Below are 21,264 nucleotides of genomic sequence, written 5' to 3' on the forward strand. Positions count from 1 at the left end.
GGGGGTGGAATAAGTAAGAAATTGAATCGACTAAATGACTCATAAATAAAGAATTTAAGAAAATAATGTATTAGAAGGGACACCTTTGATAACCGCTTCATTTGAGAGAAATGCGAAAGGAATGGCACTCGAAAAGCCATGTTGTGGTCAATTAATGTTGATAAACAACTCTATTTTTGCCAATTAATGGGATTTTACAATCCCTACATTTAAAGTGACAACCAAAACGAGGCCTTATATATGTTATTTTGGCAATAACTTTGATCGTTTTCATTTTTTCCCCCTTTGGAGACTCTCGATGTAAATATCTTGGGATATTTTGGGATATCTTGATGTAAATTAGGGTCCTTGTGCTTTAATGATTAGCTATGTTTGATGTGAATATCGCACGTCACTATGTGATTTCATATTGGTAATGAGCCGAGTTTGTATTTTTTGGCACAATGCTTTTATAAAGATTTTCAAGTTGTTTAATAAAAAACCAAATATTGGTTTACGTTTTATTTCCTTCTTTAGGTCTCTCTTAAGGCGGTTATATCGATTTTAAATGTAAAACAGCCAAAATACTACCACATCTAGGTGGATGGGATAAAAAATTGTCATTCCTTACTTTTCATTCATCCTTCTGTATGATAAGTTTTATTGTTTAAGAATTTGTGTATTTTCTTTATCTTGTGTTCTAATTATGATGTTGGGGCTGGTTTTGTGAATTTGAAGGTTAATGTTGCACATTTAATGGGATGACGGATTTGACACAAATCTTGGAATTAAGTAGCTTAGTAACTTATCCCGCAATTAGCAATGACCAATAAGATGTTTTAAGATCAGCGTGATGCAAATCTTGGAATTAAGTAGCTATACGCCTATACCCTAATTGTCATTTCTTCTTTTACTATCGTTTTTCTGGTACTATATGTGTCTTAGAGGGAATCAATTATATATGGATGGCTAATGAATATTGATATTGTTGGAGTTAGTGTCCCCGACAATAATGCGATCACAATTGTCGATCATGATGATCACATGTTTAAATCTCATATTTAAGAATGCATGAGGGAAAGTAATATTTTACAGTCAACTGGTCCACACATATCGGTAATGATTGTCTGACTAGAGTTTGACATTACGTCGTGCGACGGTGGTGATCAGTTGATAACCCTGAGGTCATACCTATAGGGTAATACTCTTAATTGATCATTTAATTAATCGTATGCCGATACGAGTTAATTAAATTGCTTAAAATTGACGGATGATTTAATGAGTAAAATTAACGTGTCTCATTGTAATTCGATTAGATGAGATAAGGTCTAAGTAATCGAATTGTTTTATTACTTAGATTGAATTATTGTTACGAAACAATTGAAATAGAATGAATAATTTATTATAAATACAAGTTGTTGTAAATTTATAATTTGATAAACCATTTTGGTACATGTAATTAAGAATTATTAGTTAATTTTGTGTGTGACATATTTTATTAATATGTTGATTTTTAATATGTTAAAAATACATTACATTGTAGCATGTCATGTAACATGTAACATGTGACAAAAATTAACAAATGACAAAATAAAATAGACTACCGATTTTATCCAAGTGTACCGAAATGTTGGAGGGGTTTATGGTTTATATTGTGTTTTATTTTAAATAAGAACATAATGATTAAACCTAATACCTAGCCTTGCATATCTAGTCTATTCTTGAGAAGAACAAGACCATGCATTGGCCTAAAAAACCACCCCTTACCACCCGGTTTTTTTGAAGGGAAAACAAAAAGGTTTTCTCTTATTTTTACACTACATACATTGATATTCTTGTAGTGTATTATTCATTCAACTACTCTCTACATTTTGTGAAACATTTTAGAGAAAGAAAACTCATAAAAATCCTCTCCTCTTAACCGAAATAAGAAGAGAACAAAATTAATATTTTGTGTCAAGTTTATGTAAGATTTTAATTAATACTAGTTCATATTAATTATAATTATTAAGGGTATTACTTTGGGTATAATTCCTTAGGAGAGATTCTACACTTGAATCTTGTTCTTCCATTTTGGAAAGCTCAAGAACTAGTAAGAAGGTGAACTTACTAGTACCCATTTATCCGAAATTATCAATGTAAGAATTGATTTTTCTCCTTATACTTGTAATCGTTTTGCATGCATAAGACCCGTTTGAATTTTATGACTAAATTAAATTATCATACTATGAATATGTAAACATATGAGATTAATGAATCCCAACAAGTGGTATCAAAGCACATGGTTGTTGCATGCAAAATCGGGTTTGTTTTTTCGAGTTAATTAGTTAACATATAAAACTTGTTATTTAGGATTTATGAAGATAAATCATGAAATAATTTTGCATGTTAAAAGTTTCTGGTCCTAAATGGATTTTAGGTCATATGAGACGATTTATGGATTTTATTGTTCATTTTATATATTATTGGCATTAAAATGTGATTTTTATGAGGAAAATGTCATTTTTGGACGAAAAATAGCTAAACTTCGAATTTTTAAGTGATTTTTGGATATGTTTTCACATATATTATCTACTGGTTGCATGTTAAATTTCATAAAAAACTAAGTTATTTTGCATAAAATATGGAGTTTATAAGTTTAAATCGAATTTAAAGGGTTTATTAGGTTAATATGAGTTATATTTCGAATCTGGACATGAAAATGTTATATGTTGTCACATGCATTTTTACTCAGTGTATCTAAAAATCTTAGATGAATTGAACTTCTTATGCATGATTTATGAATTTTTGAGTAAAAATTTAATAAATAGTCACTTAAATTAGCCTATAATGCTAAAACATATTTCATTACTAAAGAAAAACGTCATATGTTACATTTTATCCCACATTTCAGATCTAAAAGTCAAAAGTTGATTAAAATTAATTTTCTCATATTTTAATGGTCATATTTGATAAAACTGATAAGCCGCAACGATGTTTTTCTCAAAAAATTTCGAAATTTTTAACCTAAGTTTTGAACATTATGAGTGTCATGGTATTTTTCCAGAATATTCATGAGTTTGAATTTAAAATTTTCAAATTATTTGAAATTTTTTATAATTTAAATTTGGAGTTTATAGTATAATATTGTATTTTTGGGTCCATAATGAACAATATTGAGAAATCAAGTTGAATTATTGTCAAAATGTTAGTGAAGACTAAGTTTTGAGTCCTAATATGGTTAGGGTAATTAACTTGAACATAAATATGAATTTATGTAATTTTTGTGATTTTAACAAGTTTATAATCACGCAAATTTATAAAAACCGATAAAATATACGATATTGGCTCTTAAAGGCGATTTAGCATAAAATTAAGCATGTTCATACATATTATAATGCTGCATTTTATTTATGATTGTCATATTTTGATTTATATAATTTTTGAATTATATAATTTTACTTAGTATGACCTTAGTTTTTAATTGGTATTACCCAAAATGTATGGGAATATCGATTCGGTTGTAATTATTGTGATCTCGTATCACCGTTTTGTAATTTAATAGATTTTAATTTTTATTACAAATGTATAATAGGAAATTATGTAATTCTATTTATTTTTTGTAATTTTCCGGAGTTTCAATGAAGACGGTGTTACCTCGAGATGCGTGCCAAGACCGAAGTTCAAGGGACCAAAGGAGTTGGTTTCCGAATTTGTAATAGTTTATTAGATTTACTATTTTAGGAAGGCCATATTAGGAATTTATATTTATGCTTTGCATTTTATTTATATGTTTGCATGCATCGCTAAATCGCCATAACTATACATGCATTTTATTTAATCGAGTCATCGACCGTGTCAATTATAATTATCGTAGTTCACCGCTTTAGTTCACTTAAAACGTGATAGATAATAAATTGACATGACCTCTCACTAAATTAATAATTGAGAAATAGCCTTACCAAATAGTAGAACCCATGAAGTACCAATTTCATAAGGGAGTTGAGCCGGCTTTACCGTAATACAAACCTTGTTACATTGGCGAAGTGGAGTAGTAAAATGTTATTACATCGAAATTTGGATTGAGCTCAACGGAAGTATTCGTGACCGTAGTCGCATGTGTTCCGGGCTAAAGATAAATATTAAAGTAGAGTTCTAAAAGTAGAATCGATTAAAGAGTTAATCCACCGAGTTATATTAATAAGGTATGAATCGGCTCATCGTGCCCGAATTGATATGAATTTGGATCTCGGAATCATTTATAATAGTTGGGTAGAGGTCACTATATAAATGTTTAAAAATTTGTTTAAAATGTTTGCAAATTTTATCAAATGACAAATGTTAACATTTCCTTCACCTCCATATTTGTAGTTTATATATCGCAATGGATCCTTCTAAAGCTACTACACCTATTACCATTGAGTCTTGTCATAACTTATTTGACGATATTTGCTCCAACCACAATCTCGATACTACTAGAGAGCTTCATTTTGGTATCGGTTCCGATGGAAACCTTAATTTCATTACTTCCACCATACCTCCTACTAAGATTAGATCTTTTGTGAATGTGTCTCGGGAAGACCATCTCGCTAAATCTATGAAATCCTTATCTTTGGAAGAAAGGGATGCCAAATCTAGTGGGAGTCCTAGCAAGAAAGCTCTTGCAACTAAAGGAAAATGGTTCAAAAGGAAGGGAAAGAAAGGTAGAAGATTCAAAAATGGGAACAAGATGGCTAGTGGGACTACCAAAGGAGCCAAAGTTGATGATGAATGCCATTATTGTCATGGCATTGGACATTGGATGAGGAATTGCCCCATATATTTGGGAAATATTAGGGACGGATTTGTTATTCCACTCGGTAAAATTCCTTTTGAAATTTATGTTATTGATGTAAATTTTACTTCCACCACAACGTGGGTATTAGAAACCTGTTGCGGCTCTCACCTTTGTAATCATTTACAGGGGCTAAGAAACGAGGAAAGGCTAAGCAAGGGCGATGTTGATCTCCGTCTTGGGAATAGAGCTAGGGTAGCGGCTACATCCAAGGGAACTTATGTGCTTGCTTTAGTAAATGGATTTGAGTTGCATTTGCATAATTGTTTTTATGTACCTTCTCTTTCTAAGAACATTATTTCAATTGCTATGTTAGACATAGAGGGTTTTAATTTTGCCATTAAAAGCAATTGTTGTATTATTTCAAGAAATGACTTGGTCATAGGCCGAGGCTCTTCTATAAATGGCATTTATGTTCTAGAAACTTCTAATCCAAGTAAAGACATCTATAATATACAATCAAAGAAACTCAAATTAAGTGATCCAAATGAATCGTACATTTGGCATTGTCGATTGGGACATATCAATGAGAATCATATTAAAAGATTAGTTTCCACTAATGTTATTAAACCATTCGATTTTCAATCATATGGTATGTGCGAATATTGTCTCCCAGGAAAAATGACTCGTAATCCTTTTAGTGGTAAAGGGACTCGAGCTAGTGAACTATTGGGACTTATACACACCGATGTATGTGGACCAATGACCATCACCGCTACGGGAAACTATGATTGCTTCATAACCTTCACCGATGATTTAAGTAGATATGGGTATATCTACTTAAAGAAGTATAAGAGTGAAGCTTTTGAGAAATTTAAAGAATTTCAAAATGAAGTAGAAAACAAATTGAACAAAAGGATAAAAACACTACGATCCAATCGTGGTGGAGAGTATCTTAGTAATGAATTTGATTCACACTTGAAAGGTTGTGGCATTGTGTCACAGCTCACTTCACCCGGTACACCACAACTTAATGGTGTTGCCGAAAGGAGAAATCGAACCCTACTAGATATGGTTCGATCCATGATGAGTCAAACCGAGTTACTCGACTCGTTTTGGGGATTTGCAATCCAGACCGCAATCAAATCATTGAATAAAAGTCCAACAAAGGCAACCGAAAAGACTCCATATGAGATGTGGACAGAAAGGGTTCCTAATATATCCTATATGAAGATTTGGGGATGTAATGCTTACGTCAAGGCAAAGACCGACAACAAGCTTGCCCCACGATCCGAAAAATGCATCTTTGTAGGTTACCCCATTACCTCCTGAGGATATTACTTCTACAAGCCTCAAGAAAACAAAGTGTTTGTGTCTAGTGAGGCTGTCTTCTTAGAAAGAGAGTTTATTTATAAGAGACAGAGTGGGAGAAATTTCGAACTTAATGAAGTTCAAGAGCCACAAACCGAAGTAGAGACGCAAGAAGACGTTCCTTCGTCGTCTAATCCCGTTGTTATTCCTCAACCGAGGAGGCCGGGTCCAGTTTCTCGCCATCCTGATAGATATGTTGGATTTATCGAAGAGGATGGGACCCTCGATGTGTTACTTTTAGAAAGTGACGAACCCGCCACTTACAAAGCTGCAATCTCTAGTCCAAATTCAGCTTTATGGCTTGAGGCCATGAAATCCGAAATGAGTTCTATGCATGAAAATCAAGTCTGGAACTTTGTGGATTTGCCTTTAGGGGCAAAACCTCTTCAGTGTAAATGGATCTTCAAAATAAAGAATGGCATAGAAGGACATGATGATGTCTACAAGGCTAGGCTAGTGGCAAAAGGTTTTACTCAAGTTCATGGTCTTCACTATGACAAAACCTTTGCCCTCGTGGCTATGCTAAGATCAATTCGGATATTGTTAGCAATCGCCGCATTTCATGATTATGAAATATGGCAAATGGATGTCAAGACCGCTTTTCTAAATGGACATTTAGAAGAAGAGGTGTACATGATACAACCTGAAGGTTTTGTGGATCCTAAAAATCCTAACAAAGTATGCAAGCTTAAGAGATCCATTTATGGTCTTAAGCAAGCATCGAGAAGTTGGAACCATCGATTTAATCATGTTATAAAATAAAATGGTTTTACTCGAAGCATTGAGGAACCATGCTTATACATGAAGTTCAGTGGGAGCAATGTTGTGTTTCTAATATTGTATGTGGATGACATACTACTCATTAGAAATGACATTCCGATGTTGTCTTCTATTAAGGAGTGGTTGGGTAACCACTTCCAAATGAAGGATTTAGGAGAAGCACAACGCATATTAGGTATCCGGATCTATAGAGATAGACCCAAAAGGATATTGGCATTAAGTCAAGAATCTTATGTTGATAAGATTCTTCGACGCTTCAGCATGGACCAATCCAAAAGAGGCTTGGTACCTATGGTTAGTGGGACCATATTGAGCAAGTCTCAATCACCCACCGAACTCAAAGATATTGAACGCATGAAGTTGATCCCTTATGCTTCCGCCATTGGATCAATCATGTATGCCATGATATGCACTCGTCCAGATGTCTCGTATGCTTTGAGCATGACGAGTAGATATCAAGGAAATCCTAGTGAGAGTCACTGGATTGCCGTTAAGATAATCCTTAAATACTTGCGAAGGACTAAGGATTATGTCTTAATGTTTGGAGGTGACTCCGAGCTCTGTGTTAAGAGTTACACGGACTCCAGTTTTCAAACAGACAGAGATGACATGAAATCACAAGCTGGATTTGTTTTCATGGTCAATGGTGGTGCCTTTAGCTGGAGAAGCTTCAAGGAAGCTGTGACTGCGGATTCTACAACGGAGGCTGAGTACATAGCACCATCAGAAGCTGAAAAGGAAGCTATGTGGATCAAGCAATTCTTGGAAGGGCTAAAAGTAGTGCCTACAACCAATGATCCCATTACTCTCTATTGTGACAACAATGGGACTATCTTCCAAGCTAAAGAGCTCAAGTCTAGTAATAGATCTAGACATGTATTTAGAAAATTCCATGTAATTAGAGATTTCATTGAAAGGAAGTAAACTGCGATTGTTAAGGTAGGGACGGATGATAACATTGCTAATCCGCTCACCAAGCCTTTATCGCAGGCTAAGCATGATCGACATGTTGCGTCCATGGGACTTAAACGCATGCCAGTTTTATGTTAGATTTTGATATGAAATAAAAGGAGTTGTTTTATTTGTTCATATGCATAATCACATTTGTCTTTTGTTTTTCCATTACTTTGTCATATTCAAATGGGTTGTTGTAACACCCCCATTTATTTAGGAGCCTTTAGCTAGACATTCCCAAATAAATAGGACTGTTACCATCTCGTTTTCCCGAGGTAGTGAATAACAAAGTCCAACTCACCAAAGTACTTTAAATTAAAGCTTAATGATTACATGTTTATTACAACTTAACCAACTAAAACTTATTATAAAATACAATACATCTCGCAGCGGAAATAAATAAAGTGATGTAATTGTTCTAGGTGATCTAGACTTCAACTATGGTCCAAGTCGAGCTCTCATCCCAATGCTCCCGAGTAAGCTAATCTTTAGTACCTGTCAAATCTGCTCCCCATAAAACGATTCACCGCAGGTGTTCACGAATACAACGTCAACCGCGAGGTTGAATAGGAATAAATACTAACAAAAAAAACATACGATAACAATCCAATTTCCTTTTTTTATCATTGCACAACCCCCTGACAACGTGCTCCTCCCTTTTACTTAGCACACTTCAGCCGAGCTATACTCGTTACACTAATCATCCCGCCAATCCCTGGCCGGGGCAGCCTCAACCCGAAGGTGAGTAAACACACACTACATTACCAAAAGGTAATGTCTGCCTCAACATATAGTTGAGTAATATCCACCAGATGGCCCGCAGACCAACTGGGCCTCGCCTCGAGTAAACACGATAAAATATCGTCTGCCAGAATAAATCTGAAATACGTCACCCGAAGGCTCTTACCATGACGTCTGCCAATATAACCGCAATAATAATCTACATCACCACGAAGGGATGTCTGCCAGTATTAAACTGAATAACCAATGCAATAACAGTAATTCCATCATAACTAATCCAACCAACATATACAATATAATTCTCCCTTCCAACAATTTCAATAATATCAACCAACACAATTCTCATATGATCAATTCACTTTAATATAAATCATCCAACAAACATTATCGAGTAAAAGTTGAGTATGATTTATCCCTACCTGGCAAGCAATTGCAATTACGCAGCTCAAGCAATCCAATAAATAAAGCAATCTGATTATAATTCTTCACAATCGTCTCATAACATAAAATATTATAATTCAATTATTTATTTGTTTTTTTTTGGTTAAATGTGAGCTTTTGTATTAATAAAAAAGATATTACAAGCTAAAGCATTCATGTGTTAGTCTTAGGAAAACCAACACCATTACATGAGACAAAGATTTAACTTGGCTAACCAAGCTCTATTCTTTAACTTGGCTAACCAATTATTTATTTATTATTCCATTTATTATATTAATTATTCAATTATATTCCAATTATATTCATTATATTAATTAATTCCCATGTAAATTATTATTACGTAAATACCCGTCTTAATAATTAAACAAGTCAACCCACAAACCAATAACCAAAACACGACAACCCAACCTACCAGTGACAAACCACGTGAAAACAAACCCACATACACACTTATTACACACGACAAAACCGCATCCAACACCTATCCTTTAACCACCTATCACTCCACCCCTAGCCACCGTCACTAACACCCAACCTGCCACGCCCTAGCCTGCACCACGGCCAATCCCGACAACCACCCAACACCGGTTAAAACTCCCCCTGCAACTCGCACTTACACGCCATAAACAACCGCCGAAAACCCGACACACAACAACTCAACTCAACCAATTCACCATCCTACCGCCACCGTGACCACCATCGTGGTCTCTCTTGACCCACGGTGGTCCCACCACCTATTACAGCCACGCATGACAGGCCCATGACAACAGAAATGACACACAACTCGATAAAGCAACACATACTCGTTTAACCACCGCACCCGACACCTCACCGTACCAACCACCACCTGAAACCACCCCAACACTACCACCAGGACCGACTAACCGCCCCAAAGCCAACCACCGAGATCCGATCTCAATACAGTCACGATATAAGGTATAAACCCGATTCTAATTATAATATAACCAACACGCACTCTTTCGTAATTCCGGCCATACACCACACGAACCACCAATTCCGACCACTACTACACCACCAAGTTGGTTGCCTCACAGCCTAGGTCGCAACACACCCAAACCCAGGTCAAGTCAGGTCCGTTTATGGGTCCAAATTGGGTCGAAATCCACTGCTCCCCTGTTTTAAACCCGCCTACACAGCCCTCGAAAACCCTTCTGCCACCTCCACCCTACGCCTTCCCTGACACCACCACCATACCCAATCCAACCCTTGTAATCCCACGTACCACTTTCCAAAGTTTGGTCTGATTCCGTCAAGGTTTGGGTCAGTTTCTAAGTGTCTTAAGATCGTCTCACATTCAACTTAATAAAAAAATAAAAAGCGAGATTAGAAGTTGTTACCTTGAATTAATTATCGCTTGCTAATTCCGTCACCAATACTTTATTATTATTATTATTATTATTTTTTTGGGTAAAATGTGATAGGATATATATAAGCTCAAAAATAGGTACACACAAGTTTAGGACTTAGTACATGCACTAAGTCACAATAACCAAACCAACACTGAAGCTATATAAAATAAGCATTAAGTACAAAGACAACACGACATCTTGATGAACAGATTCACAACTAATGTCATAGACCCCATTTCCTCAACCAGATGCTATCATTTCTACTAGGAGTCCTTTCCATCTTTACTTTTATCCTTCGACATACCTCATCTTTGATAATTCCAGCCAGTTTCTGAGGTCTTAAGAGAACATAATGTATACGGGCAACATTCCTTTGAGTCCATATATGGTAATAGAGTGCATTCCATAGCAGGTAATGAACTTGCTGTTTTAGACAGTCTTTTGCAGTTTGCAGTCGTCCAATCATACTGACATGTATGTTGAACCCACACCATTGCTCCAACAATTACAGAACTTGTTTACTATAAGGGCAGTCAAAGAACAGATGTGATTGAGTCTCAGTTTCCCTGTCACAGATGATGCACCTGTCATCAGTGCAGCATCCAAGCATGAACAATTTCTCTTTCATATTGAGTCCCTTATGCACACTGATCCAAGTAATGACAGCATGTTTAGGGATGTTCCAACTGCTCCATATCATTGGAGTCCAATGCTGTTGGGGTTGCTTATGTCTAAGCCAATCATAGCCACTTCTAACAGTATACCCTTTAGTATTAGGTGTCCATGTATTAGCTACATACCCATTCTTCATCATCTATTTTACTTTACAGATACTTTTCCAAGCCCACGCAGCATCAGGAGGAGGAGAATAAGTGCGCCAGTCTTTATCCTTGATATAGAGCTGGTGAACCCACTTAATCCATAATCTGTCTGATTTTGTGTAAACCCAATCAACCAGTTTGGCAATGGTAGCATAATTCCAGGTAAGAGCTCTTTTGATACCAAGGCCACCCTCATTTTTAGGAAGAGTAACAGTGTCCCAGGCAACAAGGGGGACCTTGTGATACTCAGAGCTACCATCCCAAAGAAAGTTTCTACAAATGGCTTCTATTCTCTTGATCTCACTCTTGGGAATCAGAAAAATCCCTGCCCAGTAAGAATATAGAGTATTAAGCACAGCATTGATAAGAGTTATCCTACCTGCATAAGATAACTTCCTGGCACCTAAGCTTCTTATTCTGGCCACCATTCTTTCAGTTAGGATATTGCATTCTTTTTTTGTTAACCTCCCTGCTTGAATGGGCATTCCCAAATATCTGAAAGGCATTGTCCCTTCCTCAAACCCTGCAAACTGATGGATGTCTTCTTTAACCTGCTGAGCTACCCCATTATAGTAAACTTCTGACTTTGAGTTGTTCATTGTGAGTCCAGAAGCTTTTGAGAATGAAGAGAAAGCCCTTAGGAGTAAAACAATGGATTGAGTATCACCCTTACAAAACATAAGCAGGTCATCTGCAAAAATCAAATGATTCAATTTTGTGGCTTTGCATAGAGGATGGAAATGGAAGGGCCATCTAGAAGTGGCATACTTGATCATTCTGGTTAAGTACTCCATGCACATAGTAAAAATGAGGGGGGATATTGGATCCCCTTGCCTAAGTCCCCTATTTCCTTGGAAATAGCCAAATTGGTTCCCATTAAGACATAGGGAGAAAGAGGTAGTCCTTACACAAACCATGACCCTTTGAATGAAGGTTTCAGGAAATTGGAGTCCTTTGAATAACTGCTCAACAAAGTCCCATTCAACAGTATCATATGCTTTTTGTAAATCAATCTTGAAGAGGCATCTTGGGGACACAGCTTTCCTATTGTACATTTTCACAAGGTCTTGACAAATTAGGAAATTCTCAATGATGGACCTACCTTTTATGAATGCACCTTGGTTCTCACTAATAAGGTCAGGTAACACCTGAGCTAGTCTATTACAGAGCAATTTGGAAATCACCTAATATATCATATTACAACAGGCTATTGGCCTGAACTGTTTGACTGAGCTAGGTCTATCATATTTAGGGATAAGAGTTATATTTGTAGCATTTACTTGTTTCAATAATTGCCCTGTGGAAAAGAAATCCTTAATAGCTGCACATACCTCACCTCCAACTATATCCCAGCTATCTTTGAAGAATGCACTAGTATATCCATTTGGTCCAGGGGATTTGTCAACTGGTATAGAGAAGAAGACAGATTTAATCTCCTCATCTGAAACTGCAGCACCGAGAATTGCAGAATGAGCCTGATTACAGTACAGTCCCTCAGCCAATACCTGGTTCCTCACCCTCTCTGTGGGCTTTTGAGTGCCCAACAAAGTTTGATAATAGTCCAGGAAAGCATTCTGAGTGCTCTGACTATCAGTGCAGGTCCTGCCATATTGATCATCAATTTGTGTAACCTTATTCAGACTGTTTCTCTTCTTAATTGAGGTATGAAAATATGCTGTATTACTGTCCCCAGCTTCTAGCCACTGCAATTTAGCTTTTTGTTTCAGGAAGCTATTCTTGGCCTCTAACAATTCCCTCACCTTATTAGCAGTTGCAATCTCTTTGGTAATGAGACCAGCATTCTGAGGATCCTACACCAGCTGGTTTTGGATGGCCAGCAGTTCAGACTCAGCAATACTAGCATTAGTTTCTATATCAGCAAAGCAATCCCTATTTAGGCTCTTTAAGGGAAGTTTTAGGGCCTTCAATTTTTTCACCACAGAAAACATTTTATGTCCTTCATAATGCTTATCCCATTCCTCTTGGACCCTAACCAGAAACGAAGGTGATTTGCTCCACATATTGAAATATTTAAAATTAGCCCTCTTCTTATCCCCAACTACAATATTGTTCACTGTGCTTGGGCAGTGATTAAACAAGCCTTCAGGATGAAAGTGTGCCCTCATATCAGAATACCCATTGAGCCATTCCTGATTGATCAGAAATCTATCCAACCTGCTGTAGACCCTAGTAGAGGGTTCTTGCTTGTTGTTCCAGGTATAGTAAGCCCCAGTAGCAGCTATGTCAGTCATGCCACATTCATCTAAACATTCAATAAACTCATCCATATCACTTTGTTTAGTATTGCCTCCCAACCTCTCCATAGGATTAATCACAGTATTAAAATCTCCTGCAATAGCCCAAGGACCCTGGCATCTTCCTGCAATAACTCCCAAATTACTCCATAACTCTCTTCTATCAGTCCCATCATTGAAAGCATAGACTAAGGTTACCCAAAAAGATTGTTGTGATATTCTTGATGTAACCCTAGTGTGAATGAACTGAGCATCATACTGATCAACCAACACATCAAATAAATTAGGTCTCCACATGATCCACACCCTGCCTCCTTTATGACAATGACTATTAGTTTGACACACCATCCATCAAGCATAGTAGAACTAACATTGTGAACATTTCTACCATTTATTTTGGTCTCAAGCAAGCCAAATAGACCAATATCTTTATTATAGAGAAACCATTTAACTGTGTTCTGTTTATGTACACTATTTAAACCTCTCACATTCCAAAAACCAATATTATTCATTTAAACTAGGGGATTTAGAGTTACCCTATTGGCCAATACCAACCTTAGGAGTGACTTCCCCCTCAATAACTTCTTTATATGAAGGAACCTTAGGGCTCCCTGCTAATGGAGTTGCAATGGCTCTGCTGTTTATTACTGGAATGTTAGGAGTGGCTGGTCTGTGTTCCTGTCTAGTACTCTTTCCTTGCACTGGAATACTAGGTTTTTGCACAGGCCTCCACTCCTTCTGAACTGGCTTCTGCTTCTGCATTACAGGGGATTTCCTGCACGTCTGATGCTCATGCCCTATGCCCTTGCATTTACTACAGATTGAAGGCTTCCACTCATACTCCACTTTAAGGCAAACTACCTTTCCACCTTCATCTAAGAATCTCACTTTATCTGGGAATTTTTGCCCTACATTGAGCTCCACCATCACACGAGCAAAGCGCAATCTGGTTTTCTCATTGGTGGCCTGGTCTGCTTCCTGAAATTTACCAACAAGTCCAGCAACAGTTGGGAGGCATTTGCCCCAAAATCTCAGGGGCAATTCATGGATTCTGACCCAAGCTGGCACAGTTTTGACATCTTCTTTTAACAGTTCAACCTCAGCATTCCAAGGTCTGACTATCAAGGGCTTATTATCAAACATAAAGTATCCTGCATTCAGAACCTCTTCTCTATCCTTCTGCCCTTTAAAATAAACCAAAAAGATTCCATTGGGTAGAAAAGATACCTTATCAACATTGAGCTTGTGCCATATCCTGTGTATGAAACCTTGAAGGACTTCCCATGGCGGATTAGCACCAAGCACAAAACAGTATACAACATTGTTCCAAAATCTATCTCCTCTTCAGTATCTTCTTTGGTAAACTGAACTAGTGTATCTTTATTATCCTCTTCTTCCTCAACCACTACACTCTTTCTTCCCCGTTTGGTGATCCAAATAGTATTCTCAGGAGTGTCATCATTTAATAAGTCACCAACGTCCTCCGTCAAGTCATCAACATCTTCCACATCCTCTACGACAACCCCCTCTTCAAGAGTATCATCGTCAAATTTGAGACCAGGTACGCCATTGACTTCTTGCATGGATTTTGTCTTTGTCACGTCCTCTTCATCAGGACCTTTTTTCTTATCATTCTTATTACTTTCCGTTCTTTTCCCTGCTAATTTCATCTTCTGAAGCCTACTGGAGTGCTTATGCTTCGTTTTGTTCGAAGAATTACGTGCCATTAGGGAGAAATCAAGCAGAAAATTGAGCAAGAAGAAGGCTGCGTAGGGTTTCTGAGCTCAACAATACTTTATTAATCTCCCTCTCTCTCTCTTTATGTAAATTTTCAGAATTGAAAAGTAAGATAGGATGGTAGATTGCTCCCGTTTTATAGGGTAGGTTTAGGCTTGTCCGTATTATTTTAGGAAACCGTCTTTAAGGTGGTAATTATTATTATTATTATTATTATTATTATTATTATTATTATTATTATTATTATTATTATTATTATTATTATTATTATTATTATTATTATTATTATTATTATTATTATTATTATTATTATTATTATTATTATTATTATTATTATTATTATTATTATTATTATTATTATTATTATTATTATTATTATTATTATTATTATTATTATTATTATTATTATTATTATTATTATTATTATTATTATTATTATCTTATTCGATCCCGACAATTACTCTTGTTACTTACACCATATACACGATCGGCCCAAGCTCCATAGTACATGGTCCAACTCCAATTCCGTCTTGCTTCGTATTTATTTACTTAATTACCGTCTCATAACAAATATTATTATTATTATAAATACAATTATTATTATTATTATTATTATTATTATTATTATTATTATTATTATTATTATTATTATTATTATTATTATTATTATTATTATTATTATTATTATTATTATTATTACTATTGTTATTATTATTATTACTATTGTTATTATTGTTATTATCGTTGTAACACCCGCGAATTTCCACTCTTAACATTTAAAATTTATTAAACCGTTTGATTTCTTTATTTTATATTTTTGAATTGTTCAATTTAATTCATTTTATTTCAAACATGATTTCTATAAAAGTAATATATATAAAACTCATTTATACAAAAATACGTATTATTAAATTGTATTTTTAAGACATAATTTATATAAGAATATATGTATACATATTTTGGTCGGGTAATAATAATGACAGTAATAGTAATAAATTCCGTCTAACTTTAGACCGTCACATTTCAATGGAAAATCTTATCTAAACACGGATCAATCGAAAAGTGACAACCCGCTCACCAACCCTCTTATACACTACCTCTAAATATCCCCTTTATATATTATTCTAATTCAATTATTATTATTATTATTATTATTCTAATATTATTATTATTATTATTATTAATTATTGTTGTTGTTGATCTTTTAGCCGTGTCCCTACCCAACCCCTGCATACTCCTTTTTCTTCTTCATTTTCCTGCGAGAAACAAACAACAACAACCACAAATATACTCAGTCCTCAACCTCCATTTTTACGCCTCCTTCAATCCAAGATCCCTCCTCCATTTCTCAACCAAACTTCACCATTTTTATACCATTGGCTTCCTCTCTTCTTCCTCCTCATTTCTAGGTAAGAAAGTCTTAATCTTGTTGAATTTTCGAATTGGGCTTCTTATGACAACTCGGTCTTGGTGACTCATGTGATTCGTTTTCCTTCTTTTAAGCTGAAGACTGAAGATAGGGCCGCGTTATGGACGTTTTTACTTGGGAATTCGAAGAGTCAAGGTAACGTTGATAGGTTACTCGACAAAAATGTCGATATTCCATCTTGAGTGTCGTGTTATGTGTCTTTGTTTTGATAAAGTTCCGTTCTTTACACCTTCCCTCATTTGTATGCTCGATTTTTATCTCGCCATTGCTGTCTTTATGCTCGGATTCACTAGTTGTGTTCATGAAGATTTTGTGTCGAGGTTCCGTCTTAAAGTAACGTTTAAATCGGGCTGTTTTACATGAATTTCGAGCTGGGTTAAGTTGAATTTGGTGAGTGTTATTCAGGTTTAGCTGCGTATTACTTCCGTCTCAATCCTACTTTGTATCCCGCCTGAAAACTGAGCCGTGTGGGCTGTTGATTTCATATTGAAACCGTGACAGGAGGGAGTCCGTGAGACTGTGTTGGGACGGGTTTGTATGAGTGGGCTTTAGCGGGTGTTTGTGGCTGTTCTTGGCTGATTTTGGGAGCGAGAGGGTGGCTGTTTGTGGTCTGAACAGGGGGTTTTGTGAGCTCTGTATTGGGGCATTTTGGTCCAGGGTCTGGGACTGATTTTGATGGACTGAGCAGGCGGTTATTTGCTGATGGGCGACTGTTTTATGGGTTGCTTATGGGTTAATAAAAACGTGTGCTTTTACCTTATCATTTCATGTTAGGGTCGTATTTTGGCTAGGTCGTATTCTATGTGTTAAACCCGTCTTTTGGTTGGTGTTGGCCTCGTTTTGGGGGACTATGCTGGGGTCGTATGGCCTGGTTGTGCATGGGCTACGGCCTGTTTCAGCATGGATTAAGGAATGGTTTAGCATGGCTGCAATTTAGGGTAGTGATGGTGGCTGTTTGGTTCGGTGCAGGGGACTGTTGCTAGTCTGCAAAGGTTGTACTGTGGCCTGGTTTTGGCGAGTCTGGTGGTCTGGGCAGTGGCCTGGCGGGGGGCACGTGTTGTGTCCGTGTATGGTTAGCTGTAGGGCTATGTGTGGGTGTTACTAATTAGCTCCTTGAGTCGTAGTTATGGATGGTTTTGGCGCAAGTTGGTCATTATAATGATTTAAATCTCGTCTCATGCTTTATGTAACTTAACTCGTTAAATATGTTCATTCACATATTCTTCTCACATTAATCATAAAAGTGGAATTTATTATTTATTCGAGTCAAAATTTGATGAAATGTCTTATTTACCTATAATATGAATTTTTAATCCGTCCCTTCTCATTTATTTATCGTATCTCAAATACGGGTGAATTATTCTACTTGTTTAATTAAATTGGGTCATTTGTAATAATGCTTGTTTTGCTTGTTATAAATGGTTTATTTCCCATTTATTTACATTTTCATTCAAGTGACAAATATTGAAGAAATGAGTCACTTATTCATATTCATGATTATGATTTGGCATGAAATGTCTTATTTAGATTATCATCGGCTCATTTCATTAGTAGTCTCTTTCCAAGTTGATTCGCATCGCTTGGTTGGGTCGCGTAGTAGTCTCTTTCCAAGTTGATTCGTATCGCTTGGTTGAGTCGTATTCTTGATAATGCCTTTATGCTATACAGTATTGCTTGACTTATCTTTACGCCTCTTTCGGACTGTTCTGCCGATTGTGGGTTTAGCTCATATTTTTCCGCCTCTTTCGGACTGTTCTGCCGATTGTGGGTTCTCGACTTCCGTTCTGTCGATCGAGTCTTGGATGCGGACTGTTCTGCCGCATGTCGAATCGGGGACCGTTCGCCCGAGAGTCGGCGATTTAGACTAGGACTGAGTCTTGGGAGTACCATTGTCGTCCTACCAGGGGAATTATATTTTGATATATGAGTAGTAAAGGTCTTGCTTGGTTATAGATATTGGTATTTGTCTTTCAAGGTAAGAATTGTGCCTTGTGTTGTTTGTCTTGGTCCTATCGGATACTAGGGGTGAGCTACAAGCCCTCTAGTTGCGATATGATCGTCGGGATTGATGTTCTCATCCGTTCTTATGGTGAGATGCAAGCCATAAGTATGAATGTGACATTAGTAGCCACGTCCCGTGCAATGTTTGCTAAGTGGTTTTCCAAATAATGGCTACGGTTTCCATTCGTGTAATTTGTATTGGTTGATCCCTTACTTAACTGCTTCACATGATTCGGATTCTAATCTCATATCTATATTGTATTCCTTTGAAATGCGTGCTTTTGTATAAATGACCATATTCCTGTCTTTCATATTATTTAATTGTTTCACATGATCAGTTGAATCTTTATTATGCTAAGGTTGGCCTATCTTGTTCCATCTCAATTATTTGCCATGTTTACATATAAACTTGATATTCTTATCTTTTGTATGTATCTTATATGACTTACCTGTTTTAGTTCCTTGTTATGTTCGTTTTGACATTTTGTGGCTGGGAGAACCTTGAGTTACTCCCCACCGATTGTATGCGTTCATGTTTACATGAATGACAGGTATTAGTGATGCATTCATGGGGTGAAGACATGTGTGAGCTAGCGAGCACTTCGGCCTAGTAGTTGGTTTATTAGGATTGTTTAGACCTACCTTTTATTGTATTGTCATTCGAGGGATATATTTTCCCTCACCACGACTATCACGTTTGTATAATTTAAACTTTCTTTCCGCATTCTTTATTTATGTTTTAGATTTTGGTGAACCCGCGCTTTAAATTTTTAAAAGTTTCAAAAATTTCCTATTTTCCGCTTGAATTTAGAAGTTTTATCTTCTGCGTTAACGCGGGGTGTCACAATCGTATTACTATTATTATTACATCATAATAATCATTCACTATTACCATATAAATTATCGTATATTATTATTACCCAATTACCATTACGACCCATTACTCTATTATTCTATTATTTATTATATCATTCCGTCTTATTCACAATTATTAATTATAACCGTCATAATCAATTATTCAAATTACATAAATTAGTTATATAAACTTCACTAAACTACGGGGTATTACAGTCTTACCCCCTTAAAATAAACTTTGTCCCGAAGTTCACCCACAACTACTACCACAACACTTATAAACATCCTCATAACTAAGCACCATCCAACACAATTATACATTTTACGATTATCAATCATGCCAAATCTTATCACAAGATATCACAACAATAACTTAAAACACTCGTAGTATTACATTCCTTCCCCCTAAGAATAAACTTCGTCCTCGAAGTTCGGAATATCAACAACAGGAACAACTAAATCATTGTTGTAACGCCATAAAACATGAAACACACATTGTTATATAAAACAACTATATTTCCAACACGAATTAATGGTTAAATGAATACAAAATATTTGATTTACTTCCAAATAGCAAAATCACAACTTATAATATACTCAAACTAACTTTATTTAAACTTAACTATTTTACTTAACTACCGACGAATACATTGGCAGAATAAATAATAATTTCTAACAAAATACACATAATTAATTAATTAATCTTTTCTTAATAATGATATCTAACTTGAACATGGATGCAATTATTGTAAACGTATATAGGCTTAGGGCAACACATCCCGCATATCACTAGACATGGTAACCTACTTCACACAATTCAAAAATATCAAGAAACAAAATTTTCATTTATTCAAGACCAAGGAAACATGTCACCACTTCTAAAAATCATAAATAACTAATAACACAATTACTTCTTGATAACCTTTACTTTTTAGAAAATACAACGAGTTAACAATGCATGAGAGAAAGAATCAAGTCAAAAACTCATATGGTTAATTTATAATGCATTTTATAAACTACTTGGTCAAAAAAGAGATTTCACAGCAACTTGTCAGAAACTTAGGTCAAATTTTCAAAATCACCATAAATTGTCAAAAATTTAAATTGCGATGTGGCTTATAAATTTGGAAACTTACATGAGTCTATTAAACAGTAGAATTGGAATTATAACAAATAATTATGTAGTTTTTAAATGGCAAATGTTACAAAAACATGGCGCGAAAACACAACTGTACAGGAATATTCTGACCACTGTCCACCAAAATATTTATTTCTCTTAAACCCTATATTATTTGAACGCGAGACCAGAGGCATATAAAAGCTAACTCACAAGGGTATCACATATAAAATTTCCGTACAAGGATTTTAGACAAGCAGTAGATAGTAGCAAAAACAATAAAGGGAAAAATTTCAAGAAATCCATCAAAATCGCATTCTTCACAATTTCACGCAATTCCTTTAACACTCACCTATTAATCATACCCACACCTCCCACATACATGCCAACATACTTTCCCATATCAACATTCTTATAACAATATGTAAAAGAAATCATATCACATCCCTTCTCTATAAAAGCAATGTTACGTCCCCGTAACCGCAATCATAAACAAAACAATAGGCAAGCAAGACAACAAAACTTCCGAGGCAAAATAACCAATGTTCCTTTTAAATTACCCCAACTCTCAAGTATTATCTCAAGGTTCCCGATTCGAAACTGAGAGGGCCATGGTACGAATTAAGGCGCGCTTCTTAACCGCACTAAGAGGGGCTCCTA

The 21,264-nt window shown here is 35.8% G+C and overlaps 1 long non-coding RNA gene across 1 annotated transcript; it reads left to right on the forward strand.

The window, feature by feature from the left end:
- Positions 1-16,454: 16,454 nt before the first annotated feature.
- On the forward strand, positions 16,455-19,386 carry LOC141646182 (uncharacterized). The gene is made up of 3 exons (XR_012545409.1): positions 16,455-16,611; positions 16,706-16,766; positions 19,184-19,386. It is a non-coding gene; the product is annotated as an uncharacterized LOC141646182 (long non-coding RNA).
- The last annotated feature ends 1,878 nt before the right edge of the window (positions 19,387-21,264 follow it).

The sequence above is a fragment of the Silene latifolia genome, chromosome 3, assembly GCF_048544455.1.
Source record: "Silene latifolia isolate original U9 population chromosome 3, ASM4854445v1, whole genome shotgun sequence".
NCBI classification, from domain to species: domain Eukaryota; kingdom Viridiplantae; phylum Streptophyta; class Magnoliopsida; order Caryophyllales; family Caryophyllaceae; genus Silene; species Silene latifolia.